Source organism: Psammomys obesus, unplaced genomic scaffold, assembly GCF_907164565.1.
Source record: "Psammomys obesus unplaced genomic scaffold, mPsaObe1.curated_primary_1811, whole genome shotgun sequence".
In the NCBI taxonomy this organism is placed as follows: Eukaryota; Metazoa; Chordata; class Mammalia; order Rodentia; family Muridae; genus Psammomys; species Psammomys obesus.
In genome coordinates, this window is record NW_026596101.1 from 18,836,026 (window position 1) to 18,855,193 (window position 19,168).

Below are 19,168 nucleotides of genomic sequence, written 5' to 3' on the forward strand. Positions count from 1 at the left end.
AGCTAGTTTCTAAGCATGCCTGATGAAGGACTACACTTCTGAGCATGCTCAGCCTAAAGTCATAGTTCAAGAAGAAAAGATGACAGACACACTTATTATGTACGCTTAGCTCAAGGGTATGGTATAAATGTTTGGACATTTTAAATAGCAGACAGGAATGCTTTGGGATATTCTCAATTTGCATCAGAAAGGTGGTGGGCAGGAATGCCTTTGGGCAAGTTCAGTTTACTTTAAAAACTTTCAGCTTCTTTTTTTCCCTGGTCTTTCCCAGAAAGAGATGGCCCAACGAAGCTGAGTAAGACTGGAGTGTGTGATGTCCTCCACTCTCAGCCCCAGGCCACAGAGATGTCAAGAAGAAGCACAACAGGGTGAGGAGTAGGCCTTTGATCAAGAAATGTGTTCAACATGTGCCTTATCGAGAAAGAGGTTGGGGATAAACCTGCATTCTCCAACTCCTTATTCCACTTCTCTTCCTGTCCCATAACCTCACTGGGTTCTTGTGGAAACCAGAGGGTTCAGGAACCCATTGAGGTGATCCTAACATTCCAGACTCCCAGGACACATAAAGAACTAATGCGATACAAAATAAAGAATGAAGAGCAGGCAGAGGGAATCAAGCCAGTATGTTTTAACTTATTTCCAGAAGGATGAGCTGGATCCTCCATTTCAGTGTCTTGTTGTCTGAGGTAGGAGTTGTGACTCACTGTAGAACTTCTCTTAAGCCTCCTTCAGTGAGTTGGTTAGTGTTCTTCAGCCTCCATTGGAGTGCTTCCATTGAGTACACTGGGACACTCTTTTTCTGTTTTTTTGTTTTGTTTTATTGGGTTTGTTTTGTCTTGTTTTTCTGTTTGTTTGTTTTGATTGATTTTTACCTTTTAGAGGCAAGGTCTCACTCTAGTTAGCCAGGCCTGACTGAAGTTTCCCTTCTACCTCAGCCTTCCAAGTGCTGAAATCAAAGGTGTGAGCCACTATGTCGAGATGGTTAAGATATTTTTCTTCAAACCCTTTCTGCAAACTGCATCCTCAGAAGTTCCCAGAAGTCATCCTGATGACTCTAGATCCATAATTCCCTTTCCCAGGCATGCTTGGGTCTTCACACTCTCTGTTTTGTACACTTTCTTGAAGGGAAGTGAAGCAGGAGAGTTGAGGCTACAGATCAAGTAATAGTTAATCACTCAAACAAAAGTGGAAGAGGATCCAGCTGTGGGAAGGGAGAAGAAGCCACTTCTCTCATTATATGCCATCACTGTCACAAAAGCATCTAAAACTCAGAGCATCCTAACATGGCAAGAGTGATGATGAGATCCCTGAGACCCTGAGCTGGAATCCTTTAGACCAGGTAATTCTGTTTCAAAGCCATGTACTATGAATTCATGAGCCAACTCTATCTCCCCTTATCGAGAAAAGAAATCAAGCGCCATGGTGGCTGTCAAGAGGAAACCAAGTGCCATGACCTCCAACGACCAGGATCATTCATGAAAACCTAGCAGCTAAAAATACTCCTTGTTTGCTTGGAGGGCCACACTGTTGCCATTCCATCATATTTCATCTGCTGAAAACCCCAGGCCGCAGAAAGTACTTTGTGTAGAAAGAGGTGAGTCGTTTGCATGAATCAGTGTAAAGTTTAGACAGTGGTTTATTTGTTAGACTCGGAGCACATGAGAAATGGAGGGGAGATTTGTTTTCCATAGCAGGAGCCAGATCAAGCCAGCTGGCACCATGCCTCAAACAAATAACCAAGAAACAACTAGATCAGTGTGAAGCTTGGTGAGAAAGTTAAGAGGAGAGAAGGCGGGGACTGGGGAGGGGCCGCTTCTGTGGGAGATGAAGTGGTTCACAAGTCTCCTTGTCACCACGCTCACTGCAGATGGTGGTCAGTGCCCGCCTCCCACCTCTTATCACCTGTCACCACATGAGCCTTGCAGCTAGGGCCTGGATGTTGGCCTTTCCCCCTTTCACCACTTTTAAGAGTTATGTTGAGTTTGCTTGGCTCACTGTCCTGTATTTATATTCAGTGTGTACAGGCCTAGAAATGTCAGGGTAGGGCTATGAAAAAAACCTGAGTCCCATCCCTGGGAGCCATGTTAAAACCCATGCATGGGGCCCATGTCTTTGATTCCAGTACTCAAGAGGCAGATACAGGTAGATCTTCATGAGTTCAAGGCCACCCTGATCTACAGAGTGAGCTTCAGGAGATCCAGGGCTACATTGTGAGACCCTGTCTCAAAAAGAAAAAAAAAAAAATACTTGCTGGTGTGTGCTGACAATCCTTGTACTGAGGAAGCAAAGATAGGTGGGTCTCCAGGGCTCACTGGCCTGCCAGCTTACCTGAATCAGAGGACCCCAAACCAATGAGAAACCCAGGCTTGTCCTCTGAACTACCCACATGCACACACAGGCGAACCCACACACACATATCATGAACAAACAGAAAAGTTTTTAACTGTCACTCTGCCCCTTTCTGAGTAGACTCAGGTGGTACAGCAGCCTTACACAAGAGGCGTTTGTTAATATTTATATTAAAATATAAATGTTTTCGTTTATATCTATTAAAATTCACTTCTTTGCTGTATGGTTATTTATAGGTTCTCATAACCACCACCGTGTAGACATTGATCTGATCCTTCACTCTAAAACTCTCCCTCCCTCTACGCCTTTGTGGTCAGACCTCCTCAAGCCTTCCTAACCCATGGAAACCACTCTTTGAATTCTGCCTTCTCCCAAACACCACACGGATGGAATTATACTGTGGACGCAGCCTTTTCAGTCCCTACAGGCCACGTTCCATGAAGGAGTCAGAGTCCAGAGAAGTTTAAAAACGTGACCAAGTTCACACCACTGGGAAAGTAGATTGAAATGTAAGTGTGAGCCCACTGATTCCCAGACTTGTCCTTCTGTCCAGGCCTCAGCTGGCACCCTACCTCACCGCAGCCTCTTCATCCCCTTCATGAAAGATATAGAAAGGGCAGCAGTGCATGCACAAGAATTGGGAAGCTGTTTGTATAGGATGTGGATTATTATGCTCATCAGTCTTTGCGCCTTGTCAGGCATTTTGCAGAAAGACACTGTGCCCTGGAATCACCCTCCTAAACTCAGTCATAGCCTTCAAACCAGACATTATCATCTGTGTAGAGAGTATACACACAGACACACACACACACACACACACACACACACACACACACACACACCCCTATACATGTCAGCTCTAATGTAAGAAGCACATCATGATGCCCAAGGACCTGTCTGGACAGGAAAAAAAAAGCACTATTTTGCACACACACAAAAAAGCAAAGCCACATATTTGTTTAATGAGATTTGGGGTTTGGTCATCTGAAGGGATTTTTTGCTTGTCTCGAGACATGAAAGTAACTGCTGTAAAGTAAAATCTGATTCAACTCTCATGTCACAAGAAGTCAACATCATCTGCTGGCCTGATGGCTTGGCAGTAGCTCGCCGAGCTGCTCCTGCCAGATGCTTTGAAACCTTTGCTCTTGTCTGCATCTAGCCTTCAGGATATTTAGAGGTGCAGTGCCACCCCGCACAGCACACCACTTTCCTGATGAAGAGAAAGGCATAGCTATGTGCTCTGGGAAGCCATGCAAATGTGCCTTGGGTACCTTTTTCCATCACTGTGTCCCCTAAACATTATCCAAAGCAAACATCTGTTTCAATTCTGTTGCTGCTGTGTGCAGTGCTGTCTCAGAAATAGGCCCAGCAAACCCTACCACCGTGCTACCCAAGGGAATTCAAATCCAAGCTATAGCTTAAAGCGGGGGTGTGTAAGTGTGTGTGTGGGGTATACATGTGTTCATGAAGGTGGAGGTCAAAGATCAACCCCAGGAATCATCCATCCACCTTGTTTTTTGAGACAGTGTCTCTCCTTGGCCTAAAGTTGACTAAGTCAGCTCTTGCTGGCTGGCCTGTGAGCTCCAGGGATCCAACTGTTTCCTTTTTCAAGCACTAGGATTGCAAACACACAACAGCCTTCCACCTTTTTTATGTGAGGCCTGAGGCTCAAACTCAGGTCTTCCAGCTTCAGCAGCGAGCACATCATCTGCTGAGCTAACTCCCCAGCTCCACGGCAGTAAAATTTAATTTCTTAGTAGCCATACTTTTAAAAAGTAAAACAAAACAAAACAAAAAACAATTGAGTTGCATGTTATTAATGGACTTGTGGTCAAACAGTATACCCCAAGTCCATCACCTGAATACAGTTACTGAGATGACGATTCTTCTTCTATTTTTCATAATAAGTCTTCAGAATCCAGGAACCACTTCATACTGGCAGCACACCTTGGCTAGAAACAGTCACATTTCAAGTGTCACGTAACATAGGACTAGTGATTGTTATTAGACAATGAAGTCAAGAGCAGAGGCAAGTTCAAAGCTCAGTTAGACTCTGATGGCTGTGCAGCTTTGACACATTATTTACAGTCTCTGACCTTTGGTTTCCTCATCCGAACAATCACAATGATGCTCACAGAGCAACTACACAGAAAACAATGGTGATCACAGAATGATGGATAGTGAAGTCACCAATGGGTACAAGTTATTAGAAGCATATTAACAACTGTTTTTCTCTGGTGTTGTCTCAGCTGCTACCACCACCACCAAAAATGTCAAACCACCCATGTACTCCTGGATTTTTTCATGGAAGTGGGAATCAGATTCGCTTCCTCCAAGCTATAAGAGAAGTAGAAACACTATCAAAAGAGTAAGTCAAATTTTATACATTTTAATTGTTAAGCCAAATGTCTAAAAGGATGTCTCGACCCTAAAATTTCTCTATGAGTATGCATGAGCCTGAAACACTGAAGGTATTTTCTCTGGCTGTGGAGATGGAAGTGGATAGAAGCAATGGAAGATGAACTTCCTTTTGAGAAAGTCACTGAAGGTTGAGAGAGAAGGCTGGCCTCCCTCTTTTGATGCTCTTTGATTGACTTCAGGGTGCACATCTGGCTTCTCGTGTTTTTCTTTCTCTGGGATGCTTTCCTTAGCCCACAAGATCACGTAATAAGGCCTCATCTTGAAGCCATCACTGCCATTCAGCTACCAGACATTGTGCTTAGCTTCTTAGTGGAAAGCACAGTGGGGGTGGGAAGCAAAACAAATGTGGTTCCTACTCCTGGGGCAGCGGGGGAGAGTTTAATAAAAGGTGCAGTTGTTTATAAAAGTATGCGTTAAGCTAAAGCAGCCACTGGTAAGTGGGAAGACACCTTGAAGGTAGCTACAGCAGGAGAGGGTGACTCCAGCCTTAAATGAGGAGAGAGGAACTCTAGCCGTAGAGGCGTCCCTCTCCTTACCATGGAGCTGTGCCCCGATAAACCCATCGTGAGTGGAAAATGCATTTAACATCCCTGACCTACAAACATCCTAACTTAGCACAGAGTCCTTGATAGAGTTTTCAGTGAAATGCCTTTTGCTCTTGCAGCATCGTAAAGTTGAAAACACTCTAAGTAAAACCATCACATACTGAGATTATGTACACTTGAGGCAGGAGAGTTTGCTGAAAATATTACTCCCATTTTGTCATTGGGTTCTGGGTGTGATGTTTCTATTTGTTAAAATATGAAGTGTGACGTGTTTGTACAACAAAATATTTGACTTCTGCTGACTTTTTGTTTTTACCATAAAGAGTCTATCCTCAAGCAAAATCAATGAATAATCCCTCATTGGATGTTTATCCGCTGAGCACTTAGTCACACAAAGACTCACTGGTGATGACTTGCAGCCATCAAAAGTCAACTATTTTCTACAACTTAACCAACCTCACTGTCGCCCGTATGCTTGTGGAGGTCTCGTCTCCCACAGGTTTATGGTTGTGTCTCCAATACATTCACCAGGATGATATGAGTTACGTCTACTTCAGGACTGGCTGCTTTTTTAAAAAAGAAAAAAAAAGTAGCATTCCAAAAAGTATATTTTATTATGGCACTCTTAAAACAAGATCTGTTTTTGTTGTTCTTTCCCAATCCCATTATTTCTGTCATATCTTCTCAATACTCTCACGTCTTCTTATTTATAAACATTGAAAGTTAAGATTTACATATGTGAGAGAACGTGTTTTTTTTTTTATTTTCAGTTTTTTGTCTTTCTGGGTTCAGATCACCTCACTTAAAGTATAATACTTTCTCATTCCATCCACTTTCCTGTAACTTTCCTCATTTTATTGTTCCCATCATCCGAGTGACATTCCACTGTGTGTGGACACCACATTCTCACTGTCCATTCTTCTGCTGATGGACATCTAGGTCCAGTTCCTGGAGATTATGAATAATGCAGCAGCAAACTTGGGCACTCAAGCAACTCGTGTACGTGCCCAAGAGTGACAGGTGCTTGAATCCCGGTTCTGGGGAAGTAGAGACAGGGGGCTCCCTGGGTTTGCTGGGCATCACCTGTCAGTGAGGTCTTGGTTCAGTGAAAGATCCTACTCAAAACCAAAGATTGAAAGCAACTGAGGTGGACACCCAACACTGACCTGGGTCCCCCAACACGCATGCATGCTCATGAACACGCACCTGCACCCCACACACACACATAGATAAGTGCACACAAGTGATCTTGTAGACACATACAAAACCAGCGTAATCAAAATACAACAGAAATGGCAAAGAAAAGGTGAGCAGAAGCTAGTAATCCCATCATCACGTTGTGTTCGCTTATGACCTGCTATCTACCAGCATGGCAATTCCAGGAAACCTAGCTAAGGAAAGCAAGCCAGTGTGACTAAGCAAAGACATGTGGGGCTCTGAGTCTCCAAAACGGCAGGATCAAAAGAAGACCTGCGACCTTGAGGATGTCCTTTTCTCTGCATGAAATTCCGAAAGGGTTTTCTTTAAATGTGTTGAACGGGGCAGGCAGTGTCTCCCAGAGCAGAATTGCAAGTGATAAGAAAACAAGCTCTGGGCTTTACTGTTTCTTCTCAATGTTGGATGACAACCAACACCAGTTTAATCACTGGCTCGAGAGTATTTCAACCAAGAGTTAAAGTAACGTCACCCAAGTATATCTTTTTAAAAGCCATTTTGAGAACCTGACTTACATTATAAGGTTTTTGCTAACACTGTCCATGTCATGATATAATCACTAATAAATGTGTAGGTGTTATGGTCTCACACAACAAAAGGGAGCTTGAACCATCCTGCTTTTGACCAATGATTCTCAAAGTATAGTCTAAGACGGTGTAATTGGTGGTTAAGTGAACTTTAAATGCCTGCTTTGAGCTGGGCGTGGTATTGCACACCTACAATCTAGGGCTGGAGGGAGGAGGATCAGGAATTCAAAACCAGCCTCAGCTATACAGTGAGTTTAAGGCCAGCCTGTGCTACATGAGATTCAGTGTCAGAATAACAAAATAAAGATAAATACAGCTTTGAGCTTCCTAGTCCAAGCAACAATAGAGACTGCACATTCAATCCTGACTCTCTTGCTGTGCACAAATGTCAAACCTGGACAGAATGCACAAAGCAGTAAAGGGAGGTATCTGAGAAGTGAGTGGTAGCTCAGTGACTAGAGGAAAGGACTAGAATTTGAGCAGCCACCAAACACGTAGTAACTTTTTCACTTCCCCAGTGTCCTCTGGCCTGAACACATCACTTCCCAAAAGGCAAACATAGGCCCTGCCGTACAAAAAGCAGCCTCAGAAAACCCTCCACTGCTGCCTTGGGAAGAGAGAATAGGGAATTCCTTACGTGCAGAGGCAGATTGGGAATGCCGTTTTCTTCTCCTCCCACCATTCTCTCTGCTCACTCTGCTCTCGGGCCTTCCAGTGGGTGCAAGGACAGTGACCGCACCTGGGGCAATCAAGAAGCAAAATTCTAAAACATGGAGAGATGTGATTCCTAGAGGGTAGCCTACCCCCACCCCCGCCCCTGCCTTTCTTCTCTGCAGGTATATATGATGAGGAAAGTAACCAAAGCCCAACTATCAGACCACAGGGCCAGAAAGAGGAACTCAAGAAAGTACAAGAACACTTTCTTGAACACACCAGGGAGACTACAAGGAAGCAGCCCTGCCATGATTACTCCAAGATGTGCTTGCCCGAGATTCACCCTCATCAGCAAACCAGAGGCTTAGAGTATCGAGTGAACAGCTGGACTGTGGTTCACATTCCACAGTCACCACTGCATGGCACCCTTGTGGGTCAAGTCTGAATAACGCTGAAAAGGTTTTGAAAACTAATATTACCTCACAATGGGTACCCACAGGAAACAGGTGGGAGATTGGTGTCTGAATTTAACTTGACCAGAAGTTTAACTGGTTTAATCATCCGCCCCAGCGAAAATAAGAGCACTTCCTATTAGATTTAAACAGGACGCTGAGTTTTATAATATTCAAAATATACTCTCAGTTACCAGTCACATAAGGATTGAAGAAAACATAAATATTGCACAGAAAAACAACCCACATTAGGTAGCTCATAGCCACCTGTAACTCTAGCTCCAAGACAGAGTGTCTGGGCACCTGCATTCATGTGTACATACAAGATTTTAAAGAAGCCAGAGACAAGTTCTCCAACAAGCACAGTTAAAATAAATGAAAAAGCCTTGGCAAGTAAATGAATGTTGTAGAAAAATGGAAGTTACTGAACTGAAAAATGTAATACCTCAGATAGAAGAGTCGTTGAGATCAGTATCAGTAACAAAGTGAAGGTGACAAATACTGAGTAAACCCAAAGATAAATCAATAGGAATTAATATCAATGATGGGGAGGGGAAAATGTAAATAATAATAGTAATAATAATAATAATAAACAATGAAGTAAACTTTGGGGCACATGAAACACTAACAAAAGTTCTCACAGTCTTATCATCAAAGTTATAGAAGAGGAGGGAGAAAAAAAAAACTGGGGAAAAATACCAGTTGTAAATTACCCAACTTAAATTATATTTATCTATGAATTCCAGAAGATTGGGAAGACACAAGCTGGAAAAGCAAAAAGCACTGTCAGCTCAAATGTAATCAAACTACTGAACTAAAGAATGAGAAACTGTCTTGAAAGCAGTGAGAGAAGAATGAGACATTGCCTAGAGGAAAATAGCAAGGGACATGATTCCAGATTTCTTGTCAGCATGTCATGAACTCCAGAAAGAAGCCATAAGGCCCCAGAAAGAACTAGCCTGTGAAACACCTTCAATACTGACGGTGAAATCAAGCTGTTTTTAGTGAAGGAGAGCTGAAAGAATCCATTGCCAGCAGGGTCACTCTAGAGGAACACATTCTGATCATAGATAAAAGGGATATGACCCAATAAGAAAAGAGTCAATCACCAGATAGTGTAATAATCTTAAATATTTATAACACCACAATTTCGTATCAGAACACATAAACTAATACTCACCAAACCGCAAAGAAAAACAGAAAAGTTCAGAGCTGTGGTTAAAGTTTTCAGCAGACTTTCCTCATTGATGGGTAGGTCACTTAGACAGAAAGCTCAGCCCAGGCACACAAGAACTCAACCCCTCCGTCCACCAACTGGATCTAATTGATTTTTCTAAGACATTCCATCAAGTACATCAAAATATACATCCCTTTTAAGTGCACTTGGAACAGTCACCAAGACAGAGTATGTCCCGGGTCAGAAGCCAAACAGTAACAAGTGTGAAAGAGTCAAAGGGGGAAGTGTGTTCTTAGTCAATAACCATATTAAACAAGAAAGGATACAAGGAGACAAGGTCTCTCAGCACGTCAGAATTAAACGGCCCGCTTCAGTAATCCACAGGCTGAAAGGAAGTCTAACAGGAAGTTAGAAAGTAAGTTTAGGCTTGAAGAAAAATAGAATGAAGGCATAAAAACATTCATGGGGTACAACTAAAGCAAAAAGAATGGTCTCCGAATAATTAGGTAATCTCCAATTTTAATAAACAAGAAAAGCAAGATAAACCCAAAGCAAGGGAAAAAAAAAAAAGAAAATGACAAAGATAAGGGCAAAAGTTAATAAAAATTGAAAACAGAAACTAAGAGAAAAGCAATAAGAACAAAAGTTGGTTCTTTCACATGAGTGAAGAAATTAATTCAACAGAAAAATAAGAAACTGAAAAAGAAGAAATTAGCAATATTAGGAATAAGATGGGCAGACACCAGTGCTGAGTCCTTTACAAGCATTAATTTACATGTAGGGTAGAGGAATTATGATAGCAACATACACATGTCAGGGCTGGAGAGATTGCTCAGTGGTTAAGAGCACTGCCTGCTCTTCCAAAGGACCCAGGTTCAATTCCTAGCACCCACATGGCAGCTCACAACTGTCAATAACTTCAGTTCCAGGGATTCTAATACCTTTGTACCAATGCACAGAAAATAAAATTAAGTAAATTGTTTTTTTACAAAAAAACAAAAAACATACACATGTGAGTTCAACCACTAATACCTGTATAAAGAGAAACAGGACAACCCCTTGAACACCGCAACTACCAAAGCTCACCCTCGTCAGGATAGATAATACCAAAAGTCCCAAACCACTGAAGGTACTTAATTTATAACTTTAAGCTCCAGATAGCTTGACTAGCAAATTTGACCCAACATTTTGATGATGATTAATGATGATGATACCAATCCTATAAATCTCTTTCAGAAAGTAAGAGAGTAAAAAAAAAAATTTTTTTCCTCATTTAATCAGCATTTGCCTGATACTGACATCAAACAAAAATCTAAAATCAGAAACCTATAGGTCAACGTAAAAAACATTCATGCAAAAATCATCAACAAAACACTACAAAATCCAACATCAGATAAAATGGCAGTACGCCATAACCAGATAGGATTTGTCTTAGGAATGTGACACTGGCTCAATATTTGAAAATCAGTCAATGTAATCTATCATGTTAGCGGCCCACATAATAAAAATAACGCAGTCATTTTAATTTCAACAAAAAGTTCAACAATTTAAGAACAATTAAAGACAAGTGCACATGCCTATAAATCCCAACACACAGTCTGAGACAAGATGATCTGGTCTACGTAATGAGATCCTCTCTCAATAAGAAAGGAAGCAGAGGAAGCACTTGCAAAAAATTAACTGTAGGCAGTGTCATACTTAATGATAAGAGACTTCCTCTGGTGCCCTAGAACAGAATATAGGTGTCTACTCATCACCTCTATTCAACATGCACAAAGTAACTATGTGAAAGGAAAAGATATAACTGTCATATTTATAGCTAGAAGACATTCTTATCATATAGGAAATACTAAGAAATCTGTGTGAAAATTTCTGGTACTAACAAGTGAATTTAAAATGGCCACAGGATGTAAGAACGTTTTAAAAAATTACCATACTGCTATACATTACTATAAAATGGTAAATTAAAAGATATTAAATTCCATTTAAAATACTTTCAAACATAAGTGATATATATCATTATGTTTTCTATGTGAAATGTTCCGTGGGCTTATGTACTGAACACTTGGGTTCCCATCTGGTGGTGGTGTTTGGGGAGTTTCTGGAGACTTTAGGAGACAGGGTCTAACTGGAGAAAATAAGCTCCTGATAGCATATACAATATCCTTTCTCATCGAATTTCTTGGCTTCCTGCATGCCATTAAGCGAACAGCCTCCTTAACCACGTGGTCTATGGCTGTGATGTTCTTCCCAAGTCCATGTAATTTATAGACTGGTCCCTGTGAAATGATGAGCCAAAATCTTCCCTGCTTGTCAACTAGAGCCATTTGGAAAGAAAAAATTCTCCATTGAGAAAATGCCTCCATAAGATTGTCCTAAAAGCAAACCTGTAGGGCATTTTCTTGACTGATGATTGATGGGGAGGACCCAGCCCATTATGAGTGGTGCTACCTCTGGCCAAGTGGTTCTGGGTTCTATAAGAAAAGCAGGCTGAACATGCCGCAAGGAGCAAGTCAGCGAGCAGTACATCTCCATGGCCTCTGCTTCAGTATATACCTCCAGGTTCCTGTCTCATGGTGGCTTTCTTTTTGCTTCATTCATGTCCACCTTCTGTTTGTTACCTCCCATGGCAGAGAGCAAAAAGAGAAGTATGGTGCTTCCTCTGTTTGTAAGGACACTAATATGGTCTTAGAGCTTACCCTCCTGATCTAGCCATCTCCCCAAGACTCCGCCTCCACATTCCATGACACTGGGGATTCAGCCTCAGCACATCTTCTGTGTAAGAATGGAGATGATTATAAATGCACACATGCAGTGTGTTCGCAGGTAAAAGACTTGATATTTTAAAATATCAATTCTTAACAAAATTTACACAGTATAAACAATTCCTATCGAAATCCTTAGCTCGGGTTTTGTATAAATAAATAAGAACATTCTAAATTATCTGTATAAAGACAAAGAAGCCAATGAGAGAGGCAAATGGGTGGGAAGAATCAGTAAGCCCAATTGCAAAGCTTAAATAGCTGTGGTAATTAAGACTGTGTAGTACTGGCAGATGGCTAGACACACAGACCAAAAAACAGAACATAAAACCTTAAAACAGATCCACCCAAATAAGCCCAAGGGATTCTGACAGAGTAGGAAAACAATTACAAGAAGGAAAGGTAGCTGTTTTTATTGACTGCTCTAAAAGATGATAGCTATGAGACCCAAAAAAAAAAATTTATACATTATATAGAAATGAGAGATGACTCGTGGAACCAAAATTAAAATATGAAACTCCAAAATCATATTTTAAAAAGAGGGGGAAAGAACTTAGGAAAATTTTATTCTTAAATTTTTGGCACCAAAAGATACATAAATATAAAAAGTTTAGAGTAAATTAGATTCATCAAAATTAAAAATGTTTGCTCTGCAAAATACCCCACAAAGGATGAAGAGATAGTCAAAGACTGTGAGAAAATATTTTGAAAAACATACATCCATCAAAGGACTAGTCTCTAGATGGCAAAAAGGAAACAAACAAACAAAACGGGGGGAAAAAAAACCAGCTCCTCAAACTCAGCACTTTAGAAAAGCCATTAAGCCAATTAGAAAAATGGAAAAAGAAGACATAAACAGTCTTTTTTCTCTAAAGAAGCTGATGGCAAGGAAACACACAAAAGCACATTCCCCATCACCGGCTGTGACGTGGGTGCTGGTTAAAGCCAAAATGAGACAACACTACAGACCCATCAGAACAGCTAAAGTAAAGAACAGTCACTGCACCACACGTCAGAGATGTACAGAAATTGAATCGCTTGCCCATCACCAGTGAGACTGCAAGGCAGCAGAGTCTCTGAAAGACAAGCTCTAACATTTCCAAAAGTGTACATGCTGTTCTCACCCCATTCCTCAATATCGTTGAGATGAGAATATGATAGAAGTAGTGAGCAGGTGATCATGTGTCCAGGTTTAAGGCTAGTGAGTAGGTAGGAGAGAAGTAGTCATGCCTAGGAAAATGCCCTACATCTCTTTGGGCCAATGTCAGTATCATCATTGTGATATTTTAGCAAATCTTGCAAGGTTTTAGCAGTGAGGATTGGAAATGAAGAGTACACTGGGGTCTGGGGAAGTGGTTCAGTCAAGAAAGTGCTTGCCATACAAGCATGAGAGCCTAGTTCAGATCCTCAGGACCCCAGGATCATGTTCCTATAATCCCAGCCCTGTAGAGGAAGAAGCAGTAGCAGAGATACTGGGATTCCCTGGCCATTCAGTCTAGCCAATGGGTGAGCTCCAGGATCAAAAAAAGGAAAAGGGATAATTAATGAATAAGATAGCTGAGGTCAACTTCTGGCCTCCCTACATGTCTGTCCACACACACACATACACACACACACACACACACACACACACACACACGCACACCATAGAATCCCTTAGGCCTTTCTGTACTGTTTCTTACATCATGTGTCTTAGTAATTATTTCAAAATGAAAGATTAAATTTAAAGAAAGAAATTAAATTCTTACAATACATGTTATTTTTCTTTCCTTTGGGTTTCCTGCAACGAATGGCTTGTAATTCTATGAACTTTTATGTATTTGAACACTACCGCTTAATAGTAGCCTATTGAATGAAGTATTCAGAGTTCCTGAAACTTGATTTTCATCCGTGGAGACTGAAAGATTACTTTAGTGTTCAGTTTTCTACTAGGAAGGGCAACCTCTGATGTCTGGAGGAAGCCTTGGGGTTGAGCCTGTCGGAACTATGCCTTCTTACTTTTACCTGTAGTTTTCTGTGTCTCCTAGTGGTGCCTGCGCCAGCTATATTTAAAACACTCATGGTTTCGCTTCACAGACATCACGTGAGTTCCTTGAGCTTGTTTATTTACCTACATGTTATACAGAAATTTCAAATTGTATGTGCGGTGTGCTCACCCTGCAACTTTCCAACTGGACTTGCTCAGGCCGTATGAGTTCTGGCTTAAGTGAGTCATCCTTACCTGTTTTGCTAATCAGATCTACACATGATCCCAAAAGAATCTGCCTGGACACTGACACTGTTAACACTGAACTGTGATTCCAGCACATAGAGGCGAGAGGTTAGGCACATAGTCTGGATGGTCTTTTGTTCTACTAACTGACCACAGCAGGAAGAAAGCTGAAGATCTTGGCCTTAGGCTCTCAGTTTGAATGATACTTTTTCTAGCTTAGTTCAACACCAGACTGAGGTTGCCAGTAAGTACAAATCTTTATTTTGGAACAGAAAAAGAACAAATACGTGGAACAGCAGCTCCACAAGCAGCAATGCGCACGTTAATAACATTATTTCTGTCTTGCATCCATGTCCCGGCAGAAGGTCTTCTTATTTCAGCTCAAGGATGCATGGTTAAGAAGAATACATTTTCATTGCCCACAGAACAAAGTGGCCTCTGTCCACCTGCCAACGCCGTTCACATTAGAGAAGGACTCTCTCTCGGATTGCTTAGGAATGATGGAGAGTGTGCCTCTCATCCAAGAAATGAAATGATACCTGCAGGTGAGTCCCGAGTCTGAATCCTCAAAGCGGGGATTTAGGAAAGCATTTGAGAGGATCAGGTTTAAGCAAAACAATCCTCTAAGAAGAAATTCCATTCAAGATCTCATTTTAAAACAGGAAATTAAACAGTCTGTATAAGGCCAACTCAGAGTAGTAGCACACTCCTCTTTCTCCCAACTGTTTGCCACATGAAACTCATAGTGGGTCATCTTTACGTTAAAAACTGTTTCCATTTGATGGTGGTGACCTCAGCTTCTTAAAGGGTATCACTCAGAGCGTAAGCGAAATGCACCTTTTGGGAGCCTTGCCTGAGTTGTGGCTGTCTTAATAAGCCTCATTCTTCACTCCTCCCGGGATACTGGGATATTAAGTCTTTTGTTAAATCACAAACTTATTCTCACCATTCCTGTAGCAGAAGGCAAGACCAGGTATAGAATTGGCGTTCTTTCGAGCCCCTGCCTGAGTTAATATGGTTTCTTACAATTATTTGAGGCCATTCAGAAAGCTGAACTCCTGAAGCCAGCATCGGTTGGCTTACTCTCCAGATGTTTTTATTTTTAAGCTTTCATTAAGCGACTATCGGCAGCACAGCTGACACTGTATAAATGCAACAAGATTTGAAACCCCACCCAGTAAATACCTCTTTCAATTGCTTTCAACAAAGCCTTCTCCACAACTGAATTACACATTGTTCTTTCTGAACCCAAGAAGAAAGACTCAATACACATCCCCCAAAATTCTTGCCAGGGCAGAATGTTGGTGCAAACTCCTCTTGAAACTTTTAATAGTGAATGCTTAAGATTAATCTGATTTTACTGGAATGTTTTTTCAGTGTGCAGAAAAAAAAAAAAAAAAAAGAGGGATTTGGAGAAAAGTGTTCAACTCTGTCAGGATCTTCCCATGTTTTATTCAGAAAGATGCTTGGAGGAAATGTTGGAACGTATCCAGTGTAGTCAAGAAACAGCCAGGCTGGTGGTGAAGGTGAAGAGATGGTGAAAGGAGCGAGCAGAGCTGGAAGAGATAAGGTCGGGGTAATGTGGACCAGACCTTGTTGGGCCTTGCAACCCCCTGGCAGCTTCAGCCTCTAACCGGGGATGAAAAAGGAAGCCCGAAGCAGACAGACAGCAAGATGAGCAACAGAAGGAGGGACCGGTGCTCCTCAGAGCTGCAAGTGGGAACCGGGGGAAGGGGAACAGATGCTGGGGAGTCAGCCAACAGCGCGCCACACATTCGACTTTCCCACAGTGAACGACAGAGAGGAAAGAAAAGAAAGAATGATTCTGAAAGCAGGAACGTTTATACATTCACATACCCATGCACGTGCGCATGCGCGCTCGCGGGCACGCACGTACACACAGGGTGGAAGGCGGACGTTTGCATCTCTGATACTTTTGTAGCCATGCTAGAGTGAGCAAGCACAGAAATAAGGCTGGGGGATCAAGTGCTTTGACCAGGCTAATCACTGGGTCACCCTGAGGAGCTCTGACTGCTAAGAATGTGAATCTAGGTTCCACCTGTCTAGTATTTCAAGAAACAGTAAGATTTGGCAGTTAACTGTGTCTACAATTCTTACATAAAATATGTTAAACATCTGTCCCTGATCAACTTAGACATTGCCGCCTTTATTGCCTCTAATGCTGGCCGGTCAGCATAGAATTTAACAAGTGGGAGGGTTTTTCCCGTCCAGTCTTGAGATTATTATTGTGTTCTGAGAGCGTCACGATGCTGCAAAAGAGGTGTTTAAGGTTCTTCTGGGTCTCTGTAGCATACAAGGAAAATTTTATAATAATTATTCTGTGTCCTCGTGGGCAGAGATCATCAATTTGGTAGCTATAGGGGATGGATTTTGTCTAATTCCTATTAACTATATGCTCACCCTTGTTTATAGCTTATGGCTTAGAGATAATTCTTCTTGTCAGCCAGGGTACCATGAAACTCATCTTCCATGAAAGAATGAATTTCCCTCAGGATGAGCATGCTAACCGATATGGGACTTCCACCCGGGTGCCACTGACAGCCCCAGGACAGCACTATAGGAAAGGTCTCTCTACACAGAGAGGAAAATACTGCCTACTGGATTGGGCTCTTTGCACGCAAATGTCAGCTGTCAATCCCTCCTGGCTATGTGACCCTACATAAGGTACTTGGTGTCTTTGAGCCTCAGTTTCCAATCTGTAAGTTAGAACCTCACAGGGTCGTTAGAAGAATTCAATGAAGATACTCTGAGAGCCACCAAGAATTCATCTTCAACAGGGCTTGAACAAAACCAGTGCTTGACACCTCTGACCCCAGAAGGTCACTCAGAGCCCTCTGCCACCTTGTAGCCCTGCCATTGCTATGACCGTCATGTCCCCTCACAGTGTGATACGTCAGAACTACTACCGGGACTCAGGCACCATCAGCAGCCAGATCAATCTGGAGTTCTGCCTCCTTTGTCTATCTGTTCATGTCTTACTACTTTGACCTTGAAGAACTTTGCTAAATACCTTCTCCACCAAGCTTCTGAGTGGAGGGACCACTCTGAGATAAAGCTGAAAAAGCTGTAGCACCAAGCAGGTGACCAATCTTCCCCCAGGACATCAAGAATCCACACCATGAAGACAGAGAGAACAGGCAGAACAAAAGAGAGTGTGCACTGTGCTTGGAAAGGAGTGTGAATCAGTCACTACTGGAACCGAACACACTGGCCACTTTTCAAGAATTGACCCCACTCATGTGACTTCACCGAGACTCATTACCCATTCTAGCAGGAGATATCTATCAAAGAAGTGAGGGACCAGGAACCAACTTGCACAAGCCAGGAGCCCCCAAACCTGCCACGGAATATCTTTTGACAGGCACACCGTGGGACACAGCAATAATGAGAGCTGAGCTGACTTTCCCAGAGATGTGGAATGACTTCCGTGGTGACATGAATATGCATGTCAGGGCTGCCTTGACCTCTTCTGCTTCACACTTAATATCTGCTTAAGATTTTTTAATTTGTACCATTCCTCCAAACAGAGAAATCGGGGGTGGCCGGGAGTTAAATGAGTTAATAAGTACTTAGAACCATGTAGGCACTAACCCTGCAGCCTGTTAATATCCCAATTTAATAACTATCGCCACAAAGTTGTAAGAGAAGACAATCGTGTTCTCCACGTTATAGCTTCCGGGTAAAAGAGGATAAATAATAACAGTAATGATTATGAATAATACTAAATTAAACGCATTATCACTAACATTATCCAGGCACCTGTGGGTGGATTTTTTTTTTTTTTTTTTTTTTTTTTACTGCATCTTTTTAAACCAGGCACAGTGGCTCACGCCTGTAAGTTCAGCACCCAGGAGGCTGAGGCAGGAAATGTGCCATAAATTCAAAGCCAGCCTGGGCTACATGAATTCCAGACCAACCTGGGCTACAGAGTAAAATTAATTAATTGATTGATTATTGCATAATGTGAATGTCATCTCGAGAACATGTATAATACATTTTTAACAAGTCACACCTTCCTACCCCCCAAAATTACCATGCTTTTTCTCTCATTTTTGTTTTGGTTCAGAAGTTAAAGCTATTAAACAATGGGCTATAGAAGCATTTCCTGGCCTTGAAGCCTATCTTAGGAAGTGATTTGGCAGCGTGAAGATGCACAGTGCCCTCGCAGGGACTGAACGTAGCTGTGTATACTAAAGCTAACATTTTCTTCCTTATGTGCCAACGTTCAAAGCTTCAGAATAACTAATGCCGGTGTGGCCAGAATCAAGTTTCTTGCATCTATATGATGCTGTAGTGAATCCCCTGAGCTGCTGTTTGGAAAGAGGTCCAGATTTCTAGGCCCAACTAAGTGGATTCAGAGGTTTGGGAGTAAGAGCTTGTTCTGACAAGTTTACCATGAGTCCTGTGTGAAGGCTGGCCTCATTCTCTACAGGCAGAACCTCCCCTCAGTCTTTGCGCAGCCATGTAGTTTTGTTGCACACATGATTTCATTTAGCCTCCCAAAATTAACATATAACTATATTAATAGTCAATAGCTTTAATAAGGCAGAATTCACAGGTGGGCATTTGATGTATTTTACCTTTTGGGTGTTGGTGTCCTGTTCTAGCCATAAATGAGGTCAAAGACTTCAAAGTGAAGATTAATATCTGTCATATGTTCTGGTACGTTTGTAGCTGTTGTCACTTCAGCTTTTCTCCTCCCCACATTTTCCCAATATTATCTCTCTGAAACTCTAAAGTGGACGCATATCACTCTTCCCCCTCGTTAATGTCCTCAAATCTACTTTCCAAATTAGTGATTTTTCTCTGCATCTGTGCCTCACCTGTTATTTA

General features: G+C 41.9%; 1 pseudogene; it reads left to right on the forward strand.

The window, feature by feature from the left end:
- Positions 1-17,196: 17,196 nt before the first annotated feature.
- On the forward strand, positions 17,197-17,730 carry LOC129692299 (ferritin heavy chain-like; annotated as a pseudogene).
- Positions 17,731-19,168: the final 1,438 nt, after the last annotated feature.